Here is a 12,817-nt window from a genome sequence, read left to right as displayed (position 1 = left end):
TTCAACATAGCATTAGTGACATATGTAACATTTCACAGAATACTGCACGGGCTTGCATTCACCAGGTAATGAATGGGATTTATCGTGCGACTTCAGAGCTTTTCATCTTTGACACATCCCCTGTGATGAAGAAGGAGTGGTCCATCGCTTTCTACAGGTTTGCTGTTTTCCCAAAAGTAATCGGGGCTGTCGATGGAACACATATTGCATTGAAGGCACCAAGAAATAACACTGTTCCATTCATCAACAAGAATGGGTTCCATTCTTTAAATGTGATAATAGTGTGTGATGCAAAGTTGAGGATTCTCACTGTAAATGCAAAGAACCGGGGAAGTGCCCATGACTCATTTGTCCTTGAGAGCTCAATGTTACACCGGTTCACGACAACACCACCAGAAATTAAAGGATGGTTCTGGGTGATAAGGGATACCCATTGAGAACATGGCTTATGACACCATTCCGGAGACCAACAATGAAACACAGGAACGGTACAAGCATGCGCATGTAACAACTCATTAGGTGGTTGTGGACAATTGATGTTTTGAAATCATGTTTTAGATATCTCGACAGGTCGGGGGCACATTACAGTATACTCCGGAGATGGTCTCTAAGATTCTTGTAGTGTGTTGAGCATTGCACAACTTTGCCATTCAACATGGACTGAGCATTCACCCAGAAGATGTCTTGCCACCAGAAACAGGCGAGCTGGAGGAAGGTAATATGGAGCCTGATGCAAGCACACCTCCTGGTGCAGGTATGCAAGCCCAGGCTCCAGGTGACACAAGGGCTATTGGCGATCGCCTGGCAGCTGTTTTTGGACATTGAGCGTGTAAAATTAACAATGTCAAACCCTCCGTCCCCTCTTCCATGCCCATGCACCCTCTGATTTGTTATGTTCTCAGTGTAATATAAGCGGCTTCCTTGTGGTGCACTTGACAAAGGAAGGTTCAGACGTGGAGATAACTTCAACACGTTTATTAAACTATTAACACTTCTATTACTCGGGTTCGACACTACTGCTAATCCTACTATAGCTACCCAGACTGACTAACCAGTTGCTGCAATCCACATGGTGGGTGTAATATTGAATCAACCCTGTGTCTGTACTCACTGACTGACTCCACTGAAAAGAGGCAGATCATGTGTGTGGTGTCCTTCATATATGGGTTGGTGTAATGCCCTCCTGTCGTGGTGTCACCTCTATGTGTATCGTGAATGTCCATTGGTCATGTCCTATTTAACTGATCTATTGGTTGAGTGTGTGTGTGTGATGTTTCTGGTGCTCCCTCTAGTGTCCAGCTAGCCTACATACATTTACATTGATGCACATCACCATATCCCCCCCTTTTTATATGTTACATATTTTCTGTACACTTTGAGAAAATTGAACAAAGAACAGGTAGATAAGGTAAGGTATATACAAGTAATGGGAACAGTCATTAAACAATAAATCCAAATCATTCGTGTGAGTCCAAAAACCATCAATCACCATGGTCAAATGTCTCTCTTGGTTATGAACGCCATCAACGTCTCTGTGCCACAGGAACCAAGAAGTGGTCAAATCACTTCGCTGTCTGATTTGGAGTCCCTTTCTTTTTCGATGCTTGTGATGGTGCTGTCGGTTAGAACAAAGAACAAAGAAAATTACAGCACAGGAACAGGCCCTTCTGCCCGCCCAGCCTGCGCCGATCCAGATCCATTATCTAAACCTGTCACCTATTTACCAAGGATCTAAGTCCCTCTGTTCCCCGCCCATTCATATATCTGTCTCGATGCATCTTAAATGATGCTATTGTGCCCGCCTCTACCACCTCCGCTGGCAAAGCGTTCCAGGCACCCACCACCCTCTGCGTAAAAAACTTTCCACCCACATCTCCCTTAAACTTTCCCCCTCTCACCTTGAAATCGTGACCCCTTGTAATTGACACTCCCACTCTTGGAAAAAGCTTGTTGCTATCCACCCTGTCCATACCTCTCGTAATTTTGTAGACCTCAATCAGGTCCCCCCTCAACCTCCGTCTTTCCAACGAAAACAATCCTAATCTACTCAACCTTTCTTCATAGCTAGCACCCTCCATACCAGGCAACATCCTGGTGAACCTCCTCTGCACCCTCTCTAAAGCATCCAACTTCCTTCTGGTAATGTGGCAACCAGAACTGCACGCAGTATTCCAAATGTGGCCTAACCAAAGTCCTATACAACTGTAACATGACCTGCTGACTCTTGTACTCAATACCCTATCCTATGAAGGCAAGCATGCTGTATGCCTTCTTGACCACTCTATCGACCTGAGTTGCCACCTTCAGGGTACAATGGACCTGAACTCCCAGATCTCTCTGTACATCAATTTTCCCCAGGACTCTTCCATTGACCATATAGTCCGCTCTTGAATTAGATCTCCCAAAATGCATCACCTCGCATTTGCCTGGATTGAACTCCATCTGCCATTTCTCTGCCCAACTCTCCAATCTATTTATATTTTGCTGTATTCTCTGACAGTCCTCCTCGCTATCTGCAACTCCACCAATCTTAGTATCATCTGCAAACTTGCTAATCACACCACTTATACCTTCGTCCAGATCATTTATGTATATCACAAACAACAGTGGTCCGAGCACGGATCCCTGTGGAACACCACTAGTCACCTATCTCCAATTTGAGACACTCCCTTCCACCACTACTCTCTGTCTCCTGTTGCCCAGCCAGTTCTTTATCCATCTAGCTAGTACACCCTGAACCCCATACGACTTCACTTTTTCCATCAACCTGCCATGGGAAACTTTATCAAACGCCATACTGAAGTCCATGTATATGACATCGACAACCCTTCCCTCATCAATTAACGTTGTCACTTCTTCAAAGAATTCTATTACGTTTGTAAGACATGACGTTCCCTGCACAAAACCATGCTGCCCATCACTGATAAGTCTATTTTCTTCCAAATGTAAATAGATCCTATCCCTCAGTATCTTCTCCAACAGTTTGCCTACCACTGACGTCAAGCTCACAGGTCTATAATTCCCTGGATTATCCCTGCTACCCTTCTTAAACAAAGGGACAACATTAGCAATTCTCCAGTCCTCCGGGACCTCACCCGTGCTCAAGGATGCTGCAAAGATATCTGTAAAGGCCCCAACTATTTCTTCCCTCGCTTCCCTCAGTAACCTGAGATAGATCCCATCCGGACCTGGGTACGTGTCCACCTTAATGCCTTTTAGAATACCCAAAACTTCCCCCTTCCTTATGCCGACTTGACCGAGAGTATTTAAACATCCATCCTTAGCCTCAACATCCGTCATGTCCCTCTCCTTGGTGAATACCGATGCAAAGTACTCATTAAGAATCTCACCCATTTCCTCTGACTCCATGCATAAATTCCCTCTTTTGCCTTTGAGTGGGCCAATCCTTTCTCTCGTTACCCTCTTGCTCCTTATATACGAATAAAAGGCTTTGGGATTTTCCTTAACCCTGTTAGCCAAACATATTTCATGACCCCTTTTAGCCCTCTTTATTGCGCGTTTGAGATTTGTCCTACTTTCCCGATATTCCTCCAAAGCTTCATCAGATTTAAGTCGCCTAGATCTTATGTATGCTTCCTTTTTCATCTTAGCTAGTCTCACAATTCCACCCGTCATCCATGGTTCCCTAATCTTGCCATTTCTATCCCTCATTTTCACAGGGACATGTCTGTCCTGCACTCTAATCAACCTTTCCTTAAAAGACTCCCACATTTCAAATGTGGATTTACCCTTAAACAGTTGCTCCCAATCCACATTTCCTAGCTCCTGCCGAATTTTGTTATACTTGGCCTTTCCCCAATTTAGCACTCTTTCTTTAGGACCACTCTCGTCTTTGTCCATGAGTATTCTAAAACTTATGGAATTGTGATCGCTTTTCCCAAAGTAATCACCGACTGAAACTTTAACCACCTGGCCGGGATCATTCCCCAATACCAGGTCCATTATGGCCCCTTCGCGAGTTGGACTATTTACATACTGCTCTAAAAAACTCTCCTGGATGCTCCTTACAAATTCTGCTCCATCTACGCCTCCAACACTACATGAGTCCCATTCAATGTTGGGGAAGTTAAAATCTCCCATCACGACCACCCTATTGCTCCTACATTTTTCTATAATCTGTCTACATATTTGTACCTCTAATTCACACTCGCTTTTAGGGAGGCCTGTAGTAAAGTCCCAACAATGTTAGTTCACCCTTCCTATTTCTTAGCTCTACCCATATTGCCTCAGTGCTCGAATCCTCCATTGTGCCCTCCTTAATCATAGCTGTGATATCATCTCTGACCAGTAATGCAACTCCTCCACCCCTTTTACCTCCCTCTCTATCCCTCCTGAAGCATCTGTACCCTGGGATATTTAGTTGCCAGTCTTGCACTTCTCTCAACCAAGTCTCCGGAATACCAATAACATCATATTCCCAGGTACTAATCCAAGCCCTAGGTTCATCTGCCTTACCTGCTACACTTCTCACATTGAAACAAATGCACTTCAGACCACCTGTCTCTTTGCGTTCAACATCTCTTCCCTGTCTTCTCTTCCCCTTCGTCACATTGAGTTTATTATCTAGTACCTTACTGGCTTTAGTTGCTGCCTCTTTACTGACCTCTAACTTCCTAACCTGGTTCCCATCCCCCTGCCACATTAGTTTAAAACCTCCCCAACAGTGTTAGCAAAAGCACCCCCGAGGACATTGGTTCCAGTCCTGCCCAGGTGTAGGCCATCCGATTTGTAATTGTCCCACCGCCCTCAGAGCCGGTTCCAATGTCCCAAAAATCTGAACCCCTCCCTCCTGCATCATCTCTCAAGCCACGTATTCATTCTGACTATTCTTGAATTTCTACTCTGACTGTCTCGTGGCGCTGGTAGCAATCCTGAGATTACTACCTTTGAGGTCCTACTTTTTAACTTATCTCCTAACTCCCTAAATTCTGATTGTAGAACCTCATCCCATGTTTTACCTATATCGTTGGTGCCTATATGCACCACTATAACTGGCTGTTCACCCTCCCCCTTCAATATGACCTGCAGCCGATCTGAGACATCCCTGACCCGTGCACCCGGGAGGCAACATACCATTCGGGAGTCTCGTTTTTGACCACAGAAACTCCTGTCTACTCCCCTTACGATTGAATCCCCTATGACTATAGCCCTGCCAGTCTTCTTCCCGCCCTTCTGTGCAGCAGAGCCAGCCATGGTGCCATGAGCCTGGCTGCTACTGCCTTCCCCTGGCGAGTCATCTCCCCCAACAGTATCCAAAACGGTATATCTGTTTTGGAGGGAGATGACCGCAGGGGACACCTGCACTGCCTTCCTGCTCTTTCTCTGCCTTTTGGTCACCCATTCCCTGTCTCCCTCACCAACCCTAATCTGCGGTGTGACCAACTCACTGAACGTGCTATCCACGACCTCCTCAGCATCGCGGATGCTCCAAAGTGAGTCCATCCGTAGCTCCAGAGCCATCATGCGGTCTAACAGGAGCTGCAGCTGGACACACTTCCCGCACATGAAGGAGTCAGGGGCATCGGCCGCGTCCCTGAACTCCCACATTGAGCACAAGGAGCATAACACGGGTCTGGGATCTCCTGCCATTTTTACACTTTACCTTAACTGATTACAAATATAATATCAAATAATGAATAAGTGAAAGGAATAAGGATTTTACTTACCAACCACAATACTTACCAACCCCCGAAAAGTTAAATTTCTCCCAGCTACTTACCTTCCCGACAGACCCCTGGCCACTGCTCCCGCTGAAAATCTGAAGCTATAACTTGCGGGTAAAAGAAAAAGAAAAGAAACAGCTTCCCTGATATTCACTGACCCCCTTAGGTTAGAGGAGGTGGAAGGGTGGGAGACACTACAAGTGTAGTGTCTCGGATTTAGCAACCGCCCAACTTAAATAGAGGTAAAAATCAATCACTTGAGCACCTACCTGATTCCCAAGCTGCACTCTGGCACCCTCTCTCTCTCCCGCTCCCGGAAATGAAGGCCGCTGGAACCTGGGGCCAAGTTTAAACACCTACCTGAACCCCAAGCTGCACTCGCTGCTTCCGGCTCCCTCTCTCTGTTCCACTCCCAAAAATGAAGGCCGCTGGATGCTGGAGGCAAGTTTAAACACCTACCTGAATCCCAAGCTGCACTCGTTGCGCTCCGGCTCCTTCTCTCTCTCCCGCTCCCGAAAATGAAGGCCCCTGGAAGCTGGGGGCAAGTTTAAACACCTACCTGAATCCCAAGCTGCACTGACTGCGCTCTGGCTCCCTCTCACCCGTTCCCGGAAATGAAGGCCGCTGGAACCTGGGGCCAAGTTTAAACACCTACCTGAACCCCAAGCTGCACTCGCTGCTTCCGGCTCCCTCTCTCTCTTCCACTCCTGAAAATGAAGGCCGCTGGATGCTGGAGGCAAGTTTAGTCCCGCTCCCGAAAATGAAGGCCGCTAGAACCTGGGGGCATGTTTAAACACCTAAGTGAATCCAAAGCTGCACTCGCTGCGCTCTGGCACCCTCTCTCTCTCCCGCTCCCGGAAGTGAAGGCCGCTGGAACCTGGGGGTATGTTTAAACACCTACCTGAATCCCAAGCTGCACTCGTTGCGCTCCGGCTCCTTCTCTCTCTCCTGCTGCCTATCTTGTAGCTGATAAGGTGTTGACGTTGAAGAGGTACCATCAACAGTATCATTCGAGGTCATGGATGTGCCATATGTTGAAGTTGGATAAGACTGTACATACTGGTTCTGGCCACATGCTGTGCAGGAAGGGTGATCCTGCTGAGAACCGTTGAAGCTTGTCGAATTGGAAACAGAATTGCTGCTCGCATAAATACCTGGTGATGGTGTGAAACCTTGCATCTGATAGGAATATGCCGTCTGGCCAGGCTGGGGTGCAGCAAATCCTGGGCTGTAACTAAGGCATCAGTCTGTAGTGCAGATTACACTTGCGGTAGTCCTCGTTTGGTCTTGATTCCATTAGTGGGCAATCCGTAGTGCTGGCCAGTTTGAGAATATGCTGCATAGACTGCTGGCTGCTGCATGCCTGAATACTGGGTTTGTCCAGCATGAGCTGTCATTGACTGCACTGCTGGTGTGGAAAGAATGTGTGGTTATAGCTGTGGTGAATATTGGTATATTCCTCTTGGACTGTAGCTGCTGCTTGTTATTACTGACCCAGTGTAATTGTTAAGTGATCCATCTCCTGTCATTGTGGCATCTGCTGTCACCCTGAGCGTGCCATCACTGAGGTTGTGGCACTCCCTGTCTGGAGTAAAGTCCGGCTTACGTGAATGAGAGTCGGCGTCTGGTTACTCCCCATCAGGAGTCTGGTCTATTTTAACTGAGTCAGTGTTGGTTTGTTGATGCTCCCCGTCTGGAGTCATAGCAGGTTCACTGGAGTCAGCTAAGATTTCTTGAAGCTGCACGTCTGGAGTCGGAACATGCAGGAATGCATTGACTTGTGGAGAGGTTCGAGCGAATGAGGGTGGAAGTATCGTGGTGTCACCAGAGTCACCAGTGGTCTCACAGTGATCGTCGAGTGCGTCTGTACACACTAGCTGAGGTCTGTTACTTTGCACACCTTGCATGGGAAGTGGGATGCTGTTGTCACTCGTCTCACATACAGTGGGTAGATCCTCAGTAGCTGCTTGTTGTTCACTTGGGTTGGGTAAATTGTCAGAGTCTTCATCTGATGGTGCAAACAATGTGGGTGGACTGTCATTGTCCTGCTGTTGTCCTTAATTTGGGCTTGGACTGTCATCGTCGCTTTGTTCTTCACTGTAGCATAATAGACCGTCATGGTCGTCCTGCTGTGCACTGGAGTGTGGTAGACTGTCATAGTCTTCTTGCTGTGTTCTTGAGCAATGCGGAATTGCATCGTCTGCCACTAGTTGGTCAGAGGAGGTTGCTGGACCCTCATGGTCTTGTTCCTGCAAGGACTGCGCATCAGAGTCTTGCGTTGCTTCTATTGTGGAGGCTATCCACGAGCTCGTTGCGGAGGCTTGTGACACTGGAGTCACGTCTTGTGTGTGCAAGGACTGTGCTCTGGAGTCTTGCGTTTCTACTGTCGAGGAGTCTGTCCATGAGCTCGCTGTGGAGGCTTGTGACACTGGAGTCACTTCTTGTTCGTGCAAGGACTGCGCTCTGGTGTCTTGCATTTCTGCAATTGTGGAGTCTGTCCACGAGCTCGCTGTGGAGGCTTGTGACACTGGAGTCACTTTTTGTTCATGCAAGGACTGCGGTGTGGAGTCTTGCATGTCTTCTTTCGTAGAGTCGGGAACCCTGAGGGGTGCGTGGACCACGCTCTGTGTGGCAGCAGGCTGCTCTCTGTGGGCTTGTACCACTCTCTGTCTCTTGGTTTCAGGCCGCAGCATCATCCTGCACTCATGAGGCGGGATGTCATATCTGCTGGGCTGAAGATCTTCAAATCTGAAGAACGAATCCGCATCTGCGTCGGATTTAATATGGGGGTCGCCAATGTGCAACACGTCTAGTTGCGGTTCGGATTTGGTACTGGGGTAGCCTCCCAAGGTGAAAGGTTCATCTGAGTCATTGTCTTCTCGGACCATATCATCACTGTTTGCGTCGGAGCTGGCATTGGGCTCGCGAGGTCCAGAGAAAATGTAAAGGTCGGTTTTGAAGTGTTCAAGGTCGGAATCATCAGTTTGGGCGTAGGTATCTGCTTGTTGCAGGTTTCTTCGGAGGTTAATTTTATTTCCTGGTTCAATTTGAGACATTGTGCTGTCATTCCAGGTGAAGGAAGGTTGTTTACGGCTTTAAAAGATTCATTCTTTGATTTGGGACGTTTCCCCTTTAAATCGGTGTGGTCCGGGGCCTCTGACGTCATGACGCGCGTGACGTAGTGTTTAGGAAGCGATTGCGCATGCGCAGATCACTGTTCCTTTACTGTGGGCCTTGTTCTCATTTGTGCATGCGCAAACGGACCTTCCCGTTCTGTGCAAGTGCAGTCACTTTGGGAAGATGGCCGCCGATCAAAATTGTTCTCTGCTCCAGGATCTCGGCCTCGTGGTGAGTACTGGCACTTCTCTTACCTTTTCTTGCTGGTTGGAGTGTGTTTTCCTCACAGTATTTGCCGAATTTTTCCAGGACTGCCTGGAAGTCGCTCCTGTTTTGCCACTTGGAGAACTTGAATTTTTAAAAGATTTCTTCTGCTCTGGCACCGGCGATGGTGAGCAGAAGCTCTGTCTTTTCAGCATCGGCCACGTATTCCAGATCGGCTGCTACTAGGAAGATTTCAAACATTTGCCGCCATATCTGCCAGTTTTCACGGAGATCGCCGTGGCACTGGAGCTGCTGCGGAACCCGGATCTCAAACATCTTGCCTGGGTATCGTTGCTGGTTGTCACTGTATGCTGAGATATGGCTATATGGATTGAAACAGTTCACTCCTGGTACCATGATTTGTTATGTTCTCGGTGTAACATAAGCGGCTTACTTGTGGTGCACTTGACAAAGGAAGGATCAGACGTGGAGATAACTTCAACGCATTTATTAAACTATTTACACTTCTCTTACTCGGGTTCGACACTACTGCTAATCCTACTAAAGCTACCCAGACTGACTAACCAGTTGCTGCAATCCACATGATGGGTGTAATACTGAATCAACCCTGTGTCTCTACTCACTGACTGACTCCACTGGAAAGAGGCAGATCATGTGTGTGGTGTCCTTTATATATGGGTTGGTGTAATGCCCTCCTGTGGTTGTGTCACTTATGTGTGTATCGTGAATGTCCATTGGTCATGTCCTATCTAACTGATCTATTGGTTGAGTGTGTGTGTGTGATGTTTCTGGTGCTCCCTCTAGTGTCTAGCTAGCCTACTTACATTCACATTGATGCGCATCACCACACCCTCTTCCCTCCCCTATCCCCCTCTTCCCTTCCTCCCTCCTCTTCCCCTTCCCTCCTTCCCGTTGTCCTCTCTTTCCTCCCCACTCCTTTACAAATAGACAGAATCGTTGTGTATATGTGGAAAAATGTATTTTATTTTGTTGTTTTTAAGTGAGAAAATCTATTTTATTGCAAGAAATTTGTAAAATTTGAGGTAGTTCTATGTTGTTATTTTGTCGATAAAGTTAAACGTTAAGTTAAATGTTAACTGGTTTCAAATTTGTGGTATTTATAACATTATTTATATTCAGTAATGTTTTCCATTAAACTTCACAAGCTTCCACAAATGCCTCACTGAAACATCAAAACATCAAAACACAACATTTAATTATGAGATAATTATAAATAAATAAGATCTTTGAGATTAGTAAACAAGGCAGAAACATAATAACACATGTAACATGGCGGCACACTGGTTAGCACTGCTGCCTCACAAGACCAGGGACCTGTGTTCAATTCCGACCTTGGGTGACTGTCTGGAGTTTGTACATTCTCCCCATGTCTGTGTGGGTTTCCTGCAAAAGCTTTGGTTTCCTCCCACAGTCCAATGATGTGTAGGTTAGGTGGATTGGCCATGCTAAATTGCCCCTTAATGTCCAAAGGTTAGGTGGGGTAACGGGGATAGGGCAGGGGCGTGGGCCTGGGTAGGGTGATCTTTCGGAGCGTCGGTGCAGATTCAAATAAATATCTGTTACCTGAACAGTGACAGCACAAGGCCTTGGGGTGCTTTTAAAATCTTATGACTATAATCTAAATTAAAACATACTAACACTTTTATGCATACGACACGTAAAGTTAGACAGTAATATAGTGCAGCTTCAAATAGTTTCACAGATTCAAAACAAATAAGAAAACCTATGTTCACTTATAAGTAATCATCATCTTGAATCATATAACAAAAATTTAAAATTAACTTAAAAGAATCAACAACAACAGCATGCGTGTATAAAAGAAAGATTTAAAAAAACTTTTAAAACTTCTACGTACCTTTAAGACACATATAAAAATTGTTGCCTGTTGTCTTCAATATAATCCTGCAGTCTAAATTCCTGCCCTCAATGGACGTCCTGTAGCTGCTGAATCTCAAGGGGGTGTAACTGCATTGAAACTGTGCCGCCGTGGAGCCTGCGCTGACAATTGCACTGGAGGCTGCCTCTGGAACAGGAAGGTTTGCTGCAATTTCTGAGTGCAGGTAAGTGTGCACATTTCTATTCCATTATCAGCGGGCCGTGGCTTTCCGCCAATACTCCAAAGTTACGGCTTATTATCTTGCTAATTTTGCTTCTTCGCCGATTGCCAGGTTTGAGCTACAGGCGAGGCAGCATCTAACTTCCTCTGTTACTTTCATCCAGGCTTTTCTATCAGCATTCATCAATCAAGAGCATCTTAACACCTTAAAGAGGTCCACTATTCTCCATGGCACCTCCTGAACAAACCTCTCCTCAGTATCTGGAATAGTGTTGTCCTGTCTCTATGCTTTCCTTTAAAATGTTTTCAGATTGCAACCAATAAAATTTTAAAGGAGAAAGACAGTCTTTTTATATCTGCTGACACCAAAGAATCTATTCTTTGACTCCTGCACACTCCCATGCAGTAGGCACCAGGAGTGCTGAAAATCTTTTTCAGTGAGCTGATTTAAATTTTCAAAAGAAAACATTTTCAAGAACAAAGACACTGAAATATTGTAATAATAACAGAATTCTGGAAATATTCAGCAGGTCAGGCACCATCTGTGGAGAGACAGACGATGGAAATCTCCCAGCCAGAACTAAGTGGGGATGAGAAAATATCAGCCATGATTGAATGGCAGAGCAGACTCGATGGGCCGAGTGGCCTAATTCTGCTCCGATGACGTATGGTCTTATGGTCTAAGTTACATGGCGGGGGTGGGGACAGTGTCTTCTGTCCCCAGGGTCATTCATTTTGCAGTTGGGCTTTGTGCAATGTATTCTGTTGCAGGACAGGCTAGATGGCGCGCGCTCCGCGTCACAACAGAGCACCATTTTTAAAAGGAACCCAGATATCCACGATACACCGGGAGAAGAGAAGAGAGCTGCACACTTGTGCAGGCATTACAGCTGACACCGGCACCCTCCACCAGCTCAGGAACATGCACCTCCATTGATATTAGTGATAGGTTAGGAAGGGTCTCACAATCCGGTGGTCACCATGTGGACATGGTGAGCCTCTGAAATCGGCCTTCCAACTCCCATGGCGGATATACAGCTGTAGGCCTCAATCATCTTCTTCTCATCGAATGTCCACAAGCTGAGCAAGACCGTTAAAGTAAGTCCTGACTTTTGTATGCTGCGCTGGTCCAGACGTGTTTTCCCGCTGCCATCATGGATAATCGGGCACGGAGGGAAAATTTTGGTTGGGTCTTCCTCTGCATCCTATGGACAAATGCAAATTGCTTTCATGCCAGCCTCCAGCCGGATTTCTAATCTGACTTGGACGGCAGCATTAGACGATCTCGTTGCCATTTCACGTCAGTGTGAGACCGATTTTTGGACCTCCCACCAAATCCTCTCCCATTTGCCATTGATCTTGCTGGTGGGAGCATGGGAGACTAACACCCAGAGTTACCGTTTCAGGTTGATGACCTTTCAACAGGGGGTTGGTTTAGCTCACTGGGGCTGGTTTAGCTCACTGGGCTAAATCACTGGCTTTTAAAGCAGACCAAGGCAAGCCAGCAGCACGGTTCAACTGCCGTACCAGCCTCCTCGAACAGGCGCCGGAATGTGGCGACTAGGGGCTTTTCACAGTAACGTCCTTTGAAGCCTACTTGTGACAATAAGCGATATTCATTCATTCAATATGTTTCAAAATATTTTAATTAGGTTGCACATTCAAATGAAAGGTAGATTTTTGTTTTAAAAAGGATTTTAGTAATTTGATTGAT

General features: G+C 46.4%; 1 long non-coding RNA gene across 1 annotated transcript in view; it reads left to right on the top strand.

The window, feature by feature from the left end:
• Window positions 1-11,016, top strand: part of LOC140427300 (uncharacterized) — a 56,373-nt gene extending 45,357 nt beyond the window's left edge. The window contains exon 3 of the long non-coding RNA XR_011948450.1: window positions 10,956-11,016. This is a non-coding gene — a long non-coding RNA (uncharacterized lncRNA). The remainder of the gene's footprint in view (window positions 1-10,955) is intronic.
• The last annotated feature ends 1,801 nt before the right edge of the window (window positions 11,017-12,817 follow it).

The sequence above is a fragment of the Scyliorhinus torazame genome, chromosome 7 (assembly GCF_047496885.1).
Source record: "Scyliorhinus torazame isolate Kashiwa2021f chromosome 7, sScyTor2.1, whole genome shotgun sequence".
Classification (NCBI taxonomy): Eukaryota; Metazoa; Chordata; class Chondrichthyes; order Carcharhiniformes; family Scyliorhinidae; genus Scyliorhinus; species Scyliorhinus torazame.
This window is presented reverse-complemented; position numbering and strand designations above follow the sequence as displayed.